The sequence below is a fragment of the Sesamum indicum genome, linkage group LG8, assembly GCF_026168435.1.
Source record: "Sesamum indicum cultivar Baizhima isolate 11 linkage group LG8, ASM2616843v1, whole genome shotgun sequence".
Lineage (NCBI taxonomy): Eukaryota > Viridiplantae > Streptophyta > Magnoliopsida > Lamiales > Pedaliaceae > Sesamum > Sesamum indicum.
Genome location: NC_142664.1, coordinates 19,058,875 through 19,069,626, shown reverse-complemented (window position 1 = coordinate 19,069,626; position 10,752 = coordinate 19,058,875). Strand labels below are relative to the sequence as shown.

General features: G+C 33.9%; 1 pseudogene; it reads right to left on the bottom strand.

Annotated features, from left to right (window-relative positions):
* Positions 1-652, bottom strand: LOC148787286 (secreted RxLR effector protein 161 pseudogene; annotated as a pseudogene).
* Between the last annotated feature and the right edge of the window lie 10,100 nt (positions 653-10,752).

The following is a 10,752-nucleotide window of genomic DNA, read 5'->3' as shown; positions in this document are numbered from 1 at the left end:
ACCATAATTGATCAATCAAGGGATTTTAACCCCATTGCTCTTGAAGACTCAAAGAAATTCTCCTGGTTAGTCCTTTAGTGAGAGGATCTGCCAAGTTTCTCTCGAACCTCACATAATCCAGGGAGATGATCCCATTCTTTAGAAGTTCTTTCACTGCTTCATGTCTGATACGAATATGTCTCCTTTTGCCATTGTAAACATAGTTCTTGGCAATTCCAATAGCAACTTGGGAGTCACAGTGCAGAGACACTGGCACAGTTGACCCCCACAAGGGCACATCTCCCAATAAGTTTCTTAGCCACTCTGCTTCTTGACCTGCTAATTCAAGAGCTATAAATTCAGATTCCATAGTAGAGCGAGCTATACAAGTTTGTTTTGCAGATTTCCAGGAAATAGCTCCCCCACCCAAAGTAAAGATGAATCCACTAGTTGAGCTTACTTCATCATTATCGGTAATCCAATTTGCATCACAAAATCCTTCTAACACTGGAGGGAATTTATTAAAGTACAAACTCAAGTTTATAGTCCCCTTTAGATATCTTAACAAGCGACGTAGTGCATTCCAATGTTCATTATTGGGATTATCGGTATACCGACTCAGTCTACTCACAGCATAAGCTATATCAGGTCTGGTGTAGTTCATGAGAAACATAACACTCCCTATGATTTTTGCGTACTCAGCTTGTGACACACTATCACCTTTGTTCTTTTTGAGATATATACTTGCGTCATAGGGTGTTTTGACTGGTATTTCATCTTGACCACCGAACTTATCCAAGATTTTCTTTATGTAGTGAGACTGACAAAGAGAGAACCCATTTTCCATTTTTCTAATTTTAATGCCTAGGATTACATCAGTTTCTCCTAGATCTTTCATATCAAATTGTGCTGATAAGAATCTTTTGGTTTCATCAATTCTTTCTATGTTACTACCAAAAATCAGCATATCATCGACATATAGACATATAATAACACATTCTGTCCCAAACAATTTTGAGTATACACATGTATCTGATACATTTGTTTTGTATCCATTAGTTTTTAAAGTATGATCAAACTTTTCATACCATTGTTTGGGTGCTTGTTTTAACCCATATAGTGATTTTCTAAGTTTACAAACTTTATTTTCTTGGCTAGGTATAATAAACCCCTCTGGTTGTTCCATATATATTTCTTCTTCCAAGTCTCCATTTAGGAAGGCTGTTTTTACATCCATTTGATGAATTATTAAGCCAAGAATAGCTGATAGTGCAACTAGAGTTCTAATGGTTGCAATCTTTGTCACAAGTGAATATGTATCAAAGTAGTCTATGTCTTTCTTTTGCGTATAACCTACAACCATTAATCGTGCCTTAAATTTATCTATTGATCCATCTGGTTTTAATTTTTTCTTAAATATCCATTTGCATTTTATAGGCTTACTTCCTATAGGCAAATTTACTAAATCCCAAGTATGATTTAACTTTATAGAATCTAGTTCATTTTCAATGGCTTCCTTCCAGAAACTAGAATCTATGGAGGTTATTGCTTCCGTATATGTCTTAGGATTATCTTCAACTAAAAACATTGAAACAAAGTCTTCATTTATTTTTCCTTGGTCTTCCGTTATGAAAACAGTTAAAAAGTCTGGTCCAAAACTATGTTCAGTTTTTTGTCTGTTACTTCTTCTAGGTTCATTCACGATAGAATTAGAGGAAGTTAACAGAGGTTTATTACTTGACGAAGCTATGTCCGTTCTAGATGTTTTAATTAATGGAAAAACTAGTTCAAAAAATTCAGCATCTCTTGATTCACAAAGAGAGTTATCATTTAAACACATGAATCTATATGCGGCACTATTTTGGGCATATCCAATAAACACACAGTCAAAGGTTTTAGGTCCTATGTTTGTTTTCTTAAATTCTGGATATGCTACTTTAGCTAGACAACCCCACACTTTAAGATGTTTAAAGTTAGGAGCAAACCCTTTCCATAATTGATAAGGGGTTTTATCCAATTTTTTATGTGGGACTCTATTAAGTATATAGCATGCAGATAAAGCTGCTTCCCCCCACATATTATCAGGCATACCTGAGCTTAAAAGCATAGCATTCATCATTTCTTTTAGAGTTCTATTTTTTCGTTCGGCTATGCCATTTTGTTGAGGTGTATATGGAGCAGACATTTCATGGATTATTCCATTAAGCTCACAAAATTCTTTTAAGAATTTAGTATTATATTCTCCACCTCTATCAGATCTAAATCTTTTAATCTTCTTATCCAATTGATTTTCGACTTCAGCCTTAAATTTCAAAAACATTTCAGCAGCCTCATCTTTTGATTTTAATAAATAAATTCTAGTGTATCTAGAAAAATCATCAACGAAGGAGATATAATATTTTTTACCACCCTTGCTTAATGTATTTCTGAAATCAGCTAGATCTGAGTGAATTAATTCTAGTAATTCAGTACTTTTAGATGTGATGGAATTAAAAGGTTTCTTTACGTATTTTGCCTCTACACAGACTCCACATTTAGAGCATCCATTTGTGTCAGAAATATTTATAAGATTCATAGTTTTCAACCTTTTAATAGAGGAATAGTTTACATGTCCTAATCTACCATGCCAAATATCAACAGATTCCATGAAATAAGCAGAACTGGAAGAAATTTTATTAATAGCAGGCGAAACAGTGTTTAGAACAAATAAACCACCAGATAAGTATCCCTTTCCTACAAAGTCATTATTCCTAGTGATTATAACCTTATCAGATTCTAACACAATTTTCAAGTCAGCTTTATTCAATAAACTACTAGAAACTAGATTTCTACGTAAGGAAGGCACATATAGTACGTCATTCAAAGCAAGTGTTTTGCCAGAAGTAAGTTTAAGGAAGATCTTTCCTTTACCCAAGACTCCGACGGTTGTAGAGTTTCCCATGAAGACACACTCGCCGTTCGTTGCGTCGCTAAGTTCATGGAATAGTGCTTTGTTGGAGTAGAAATGTCTGGATGCTCCAGTGTCTAGTATCCAGTCTTCTTTGTTCTCTATCAAGTTGGCTTCTACAACTACCGCAGCGATGATCTCATCATTTTCTACATCTATCAAGTTGACTTGTGGAGTTGATTTAGTGGTTGGATTTTGGTTTGTCTTTTGTTGATCCTTTCTATGGTAGCACCGGTACGCTTTGTGTCCTAGCTTCCCACCGCAGTAGCACGATATTTTGTGCTTTTGGATCTTGCTGTCAGGTCCTTTGAACGTCTTGTGTTGATTGTTCTTTTGAAAGCCTTTTATTTTATTCTGGGAAAACCTGTTTTTAAATCCAGCAGACTCAACAAGCTTAGCTTTAACTGAAACAAAAAAGAGAGAAGTTTCCTTATCTTTTAGACGATTTGCTTCCTCCGTTCTCATATGGCTGATTAGTTCTTGAAGTGTTAGATCCTTTTTCTTGTGCTTCAAGTGGTTGCGATATTCACTCCAAGTAGGAGGGAATTTCTCCAATAGTACGTTGGCTTGTAAAATTTCACACATTTTCATGCCCTCGCTTAGCACTTCAGTTACTAGGTTCTCGTACTCATGGATTTGGTCCATTATAGGCTTCTCATCAACCATTTGAAATTGAAGCCATTTGCCGACGACGTACTTTTTTCTTCCAGCGTCATCACCTCCGTATCTTGCCTCCATTGTAGTCCAGATTTCTTTGGCACTCTTATAGTTGACAAATAAATCGAACAGGGAATTGTTCATATGATTCAGCAGATGACCTCTCACCGTTTTATTATCTCTGTCGTATTTCAGTTTTGTCTCGTGCTCAGATTTTGTAGTCGTCCCTTCTGCTGGAATTGCCGCTGCAGCAATGGCAAGAGTGGAGATTTCAGCTGTAGTTTCCGATGGATTCTGGAACAGCACATAGTCCACGTCCAATTGTTCAAAAAATATGAGCAACTTTTGTGACCATCGTTTATAGTTGGTCCCGTCAAGTGGCTCTAGTTTGGAGAGGTCAGGCAGTGTTTTAGCAATTGGAACAGCCATTATAACAATATTTCGCTTTCAATTTGTTGGAATATTGAATGACTGTGCCGTGGAAAACCACTGCCTTGAAAGCAAAATTTTGGTACTACCGTGGTGCAGATAGTATAAACCGATCGCTCCCCAAGGTTAACACAGCTATTACTTTCTTACACGCGCACTCATGGAAGAAAGCTTGGAACAACGAACGAAATATAAAACTCAAAAGTGAAAGAAGAGAAATGAGCTAGAAGAGGAGAGTTCTCAAGTTTTTTTTGTGGTGTGTAAATGAAGGAGAACTCATGCCTATTTATAGAGCCAAGACTAAGTAGATAAGATCAATTGAACTTATTCAATCCTTAATTAACTAAGTAGATAAAATCAAATGGACTTATCCAATCCTTAATTAACTAAGTAGATAAAATCAATTGGAGTTATCCAATCCTAATCCAACGGATATATTAGTCATTCCTAACATCGCCGAGGGCTACTTGACAAGTCTCACGTTTGCTTTGTTTTCAGGATCCACTGCAGGTAGTTCGAAAGAAGGATTCAGCGACCCGAATATTGCGATCCAACACTACAATCTGATTCTAATTTCACGCGACCTACATCAAAATGTGATGCAAATGCTATAGAAAAGAGGGAGGAGAGTGAGCATGAAGCCTTTCTCCTTCTTGGTAAAACAGGATAAAGTCCTGAACTTTTGGAATGACAAGAATGGTCGTTTCAGGATCATGAAAAGACATTAAATATTGAAGAGTGGCGAGCTTTCTTCCTGCAACGAGCATTGAAAAGTCCAACTTCCAATAATGAGCATGTATTTGTTATTGTAAACTGATAAAAATAATAAAATGATATTATATTTCTAGTGCATCTTCTAACTTATTTGCTTGCTTATTTGATATTTCTGCTTTTTAGCACATTCGATTGATATAGTAATTTTTGTTAATTGTTTGAGGAATTTTAGGGGAGTTAGCTCAAGTAGCACATGATATATACATATATATAACTAGTTTGAAGCACGTGCATTGCACGTGATTTGTGTTATTTCAATAAAATTATTGTAATATAATAATAAATAAATTTATAAATAAAAATATCTTAACTAAATTTAATATTATAAATTTTATTCTTTAATTATAATATATGCATTGTTTTTAGTATAAGTAAATCCCAACTCATATCAATTGTCTATCTATTCAATTATATATAATATTTGAAGGGAGTCTTTTGACCAAAATCCTTCGATTTTGACAAAACTAGTAAGAAGCACGTGTGTTGCACATGATTCGTATTATTACAATAATATTATTATATTAAAATAATAAAATATATTATAAATAAAAAGTTGTAGACTAAATTTAGTAGGTACTTTATTAAAAAAGTAGTATTGTTACAACACGGCTGAGAAATACTATTTCAATCAGTATCCAATTCAATTATCAAGATCCGACGTCAACTTCTGGTCTGATCCCCATTGAATCTATAAATAGATAACTAAAAGGAGACAAAAATCCATCATCAGGGGGACCAAGAGAAAAAACATGGAAGGCTTTGATCCCACCGAAGTACTCGTTCATTATGTGGGTTGGCTTGCGAAATAAATTAGCTACAAGCGACAAACTCGAGTTCCTTCATGAGGAGGATTTATGCTCACTTTGCATCAACACCAAGAAATCGGTCAAACACCTTTTCTTTGAGTGCCCGTTCAGCAACTACGTTTGGTCACATATCCGAGTATGGCTTGGGATTAACCGACGTATGTCCACCCTGCACAATGCGATGAAATGGCTCAAGAAGGAGAAAACCGACTCCTCCGTTCATAACAAAGTGCGACACCTAGCTTTGTCATGCACAGTCTACACCCTTTGGAGGCATCGTAATGAATTCATATTTGAGGGTGCAAAACCCAATCTCGAGGGCCTTATTATTTCCGTGAAGATCACAGTCTATAGGCTCCTCTTGACACATTTCCCGCACAGTTTAATTGCTTTTTAAACTTTAGTGTGGGTCCTTTTGTATCTCTCGGGGTATGTCAGAAGTACTCTGTAAATATTACTGGATGAATGAAAACTTACAATTCAACAAAAAAAAAAAAAAAAGCATGGTAATTGTTACTGATTTATCTCTGAATTGGAAAAGTATCATAGTAAGGACCTAATCTTGTGCATGTCCATGTGTGCAATAGAAATAAATTGTTTACATATGCATGCATGCACATAGAGACATTCTTCGTGCATAGTAACAAAATATACTCGTCGCTGTACCAAAAGCATTTGAATTGTTACTCAAGTGCGAGAGTTTTCATTTCTAGATGTTGTCCCATCACCTGAACTGTTAACTAATTTTCATATAATTTATTCTTTAAATATAGTTTTAGTGATAATTAAATTAAATATATGTATAGCATAGGCACATCCTAGTATATCAATTATCTATAATACAGTAAAACCTCTATAAATTAATACTCTATAAATTAATAAACTCTCTAAAATAATAAAATCTTCCGGTCCCGACTTGGGCCTTTGTAAAAAATCATCAAATTCGATAAGATAATAAGATAATTATTTTTCAAAAAAATCCTTTATAAATATTAGGTCCCATTAAAACTCTAAATTAATAATTCATAAATATTATAATTATAAATATTATGGTAATTTGCTCAATTATGAAGTCTGTAATGCTTTACGTATTGGATCATTCATGGATGATTTTGCGATGCCTTTTAGATGAGAAGACATGGTTGGGTGTTATGAATTATTTTATTTTCATATTAAGATTTATATAGTAATGTTTTCATTCATCATAACATGAATATATTTAATTGGCTATAATAGTTATTTAAGTGCAACGAATTAATGTAAACATATATGTTTAAGTAATTCCAATGAATTGATACATGCGTCTATAAATATAATAGTTAATTGTATAAAATGAATTGATATTATACATGAATATATTTAATTAGTTACAAAAAATTGATTGATGTATGAATATAATCAATGAAACATATATGAATTCATTTATTTTCAGTACATATGTACTAAATTTGCTGAATTTAAAAAGTCTCTCTTTTAATTAATAAAATATTAATTTATCGATAAATTAATATATCTCTAAATTAATAAAATTTCATGGTCCCAAGGTTATTAATTTATAGAGGTTTTACTGTATTTGAAAAAGGTCCTTTGACCCAATCCTTCAATTTTGACAAAACTAATAAAAAGCACGTGCATTGCGCGTGATTCGTATTATTACAGTAAAATTATTATATTAAAATAATAAAATAAAATATAAATAAATATTTGTGGACTAAACTTAGTAGGTACTTTATTAGATATTGTCATTGAAAAAGGTAGAAGAAAACAACAAAAAATCTAATATGTCTTCTCCACATCTAGAGTATTCATTTGTGTCAGAAATATTTCTAGCATTCATATTTTTCAACTTTTTAATAGAGGAATAGTTTACATATCCTAATATACCATGTCAAATATCAATAGATTCCATCAAATAAGCAGAACTCGAGGAATTTTTATTAATAGGTGGGAACAGTGTTCAGGACAAATAACCCATCAGATAAGTATCCCTTTCCTACAAAGTCATTATTTTTAGTGACTATGACTTTATCAGATTCTAACACAATTTTCAAGCCAGCTATATTCAACAAACTACAAGAAACTAGATTTCTGCGCAAAGAAGGCACATATAATACATCATTCAAATATAGTGTTTTGCTAGAAATAAGTTTAAGAAAGATCTTTTTTTTACCAAGACTCCGACGGTTGTGGAGTTCGCCATGAAGATACATTCACCGTCTGTTGCATCAAGAAGTTCATGAAATAGGGCTTTGTTGGAGCAGAATGCTTAAATGCCCTAGTGTCTAGTAACCAATCGTCTTTGTTCTGCATCAGGTTTGCCTCTACAACGACTGCAGCAATGATCTCAATTTTTTCAGCTAGGTTGACTTGTAGAGTAGCTTGTTTTTGGTTTGCCTTTTGTTGATTTTTTCTTTGGTAGCATTGGTACGCTTTATGTCCTGGCTTCCCGTAACAATAGCATAGCTTATTCTTTTGAATCTCACTGTTAAGTCCTTTGAATGATTTATTGTTCTTTTGGAGTTTTTTCCCTTTATTCTGGTGAAACTTGTCTTTAGATCCAGAAGATTCAACAAGGTTAGCTTTAACAAAAAGATAAAAGAGAGAAGTTTTCTTATCTTTCAAGCGATTTGCTTCTTCCGTTCTCGTATGGCTGATCAATTCTTGGAGAGTTAGATCTCTTTTCTTGTACTTCATATGGTTTTGATATTCACTCCAAGTGGGAGGGAATTTTTTTTAAGTAGTACATTGGTTTGTAAAATCTCACACATTTTCATACCTTCGCTCAGGACTTCTACCACTAGGTTCTCATATTCGTGGATTTGGTCCATTATAGGCTTCTCATCAATCATTTGAAATTGGAGCCATTTCCCCACGATGTACTTTTATCTTCCAGCGCCATCACCTCTGTATCTTACCTCCATTGTAGTCTAGATTTCTTTAGCGCTCCTATAATTCATAAATAAGTCGAACAGAGAATTATTCATATGATTAAGCAAGTGACCTCTCACTGTTTTATTGTCATTGTCGTATTTTTGTTTTGCCTCATCCTCTGATTTTGCAGTCATCCCAACTGTGGAGATCTCTGCGAGAGTAATGGCAAGAGACGAGGCCTCTGTTGGAGTTTCTGGAGGATTCTGGAACAGCACATAGTCCATGTCCAACTGTTCGAAAAAGATGAGCAATTTTTGTGACCATCGTTTGTAGTTGGTCCCATCAAGTAGCCTAGCTTGGAGAGATCCGGCAACAATTTAGTAAAAGGGAACAACCATTATAATATTTTCGCTTTCAACTGTTGGTATATTAAAGACTGTGACGTGGACAAACCACTGCATTGAAAGCGAAATTTCTGTATTACCGTGGTGCAGATAGTATAAACCGTTCGCACCTCAAGGTTAACACAGCTATCACTCTCTTACACGCGCACTCGTGGTAGAAGCTTGGAACAACGAACAGAAGAACACTCGGAGAAGAGGAAGAGAAAAAATGTAAAAGGAGCACAGAGAAGGGGCTCGGATTTTTTGCATAAGGGACTGAGGCTATTTATAGAGGAGCAGGCTGGTTGATTGAGAAATTCCAGCATCCGGACTCTTCACCAGCAACACAAAATCGAACTCTTCACGAAAGTTAAAAAAAAAAATAGACTCTTCAACAGCAAAAGCAAAAAAATCGGCAAGCGAGGAGGATTTTCCTCAACCTCCATGACTTGGTCATCTTAAGAGTCCAAAACGTGAAGAATGAAGGATTTAAATGTAATTTTTTCAAAAACGTATATAATCGCGCGTGCCCAGACCGGGACAGGATGGGCGGGCGTTCATGCATGGTGATTCTTCCAAAATCCACCTACCCACACTTCTCATTTCAAAGGTAACAAATTGGTTTAATATACATAAAAGAAAAGGTGTTTATACTATCTATGTGGAACAAGATAATTACATTAGTCATTCCCAACATATTCTAATCATTATGAGTGAGCCCAAGTCGTCATTTAAAGCAAGCTCAAGACAACCTCACTTCAAAAACTTAATCAGTCCATTCAAATTCAAGTAAGATGATCCCCCTTTAGAGATCGCCTTCCTCGCCAACATGAGGAAAATTATTTTTTAAATGTAAAAAAAAAATTAAAAAGGTGCATTTTCAAAATTTTTAAAAATATAAGCAGAATAGGAATTTCCAAATTCCAGTTCTGACATAATTTTAAAAAAAAAAAAAAAAGATAAAATCTATTCAGAACCGAGAATCAAAATCCTGATTCTAACACGAATAATATTTTAGTAAAAGGCATGCATGAGTCTGTTTGATTTGATGCATGCATGCCTTGACTTTGTCAGAATCAGGATTTGGAATCCCAATTCTGACTCGAAAATTGAAAAAAAAAAAAAAAAATCATGCAGGTCTTGACATGCATCTATGTGATAGGACGCATGCAACAAATATGGTGTTTCATGCAGAGGGTCATTTTTTGTGTTAAAAATGGTAGTTTTTCTCCTCTCAAGCAGCCCCAAGTGAACTTGCAATATCGTAGATTTATTTTTCTTAAAATAATGGCTTCGGAAAAATCATGTGCTATCACTAACTTTTCACCATTATTTCGAGGATGAAACTATAGAGAAATCGAAATTTTACTTATCTCATTTAAAATTTTATGTGAAATCAATAAAATGGCAGTGTTTCAAGTATTATTTCAAGTAAAGTTCAACCCAAGATAGTGGAGATTGGATGGCCAATCTCTATTATTCATAACTATAAACAACACTGTTGAAACAGGACTATATCTCTCTTGAAAATTAACATAATTATAAATATTTTCTTATCATTTGAACAACTACAAATACTTTTTTAATTTTGAGGTTCACCTAACAACAATCACATTCCGTTAGTCTTCGGAATGTTTCTCTTTAATTTTTTTTAATAAACTGACAAAAATATCCTTTTAAATTATAAATTATAATTTTACATATTTTTAAAAAATTTTAAAATATGTTTTATGAACTAAGAGGGGCAAATGTGACTTTACCCAACCTCTAATACATTTCTTCCACCATTTTTTTTTATTAAAAAAAATCAGCATAGGTAAAGTAGAAATTTCTGCCTGATCATTTAGAAACTGCATAATTATTTTTTATTTAAAATGGGTATTTTGTAATTCCCAAACAAAGAGAA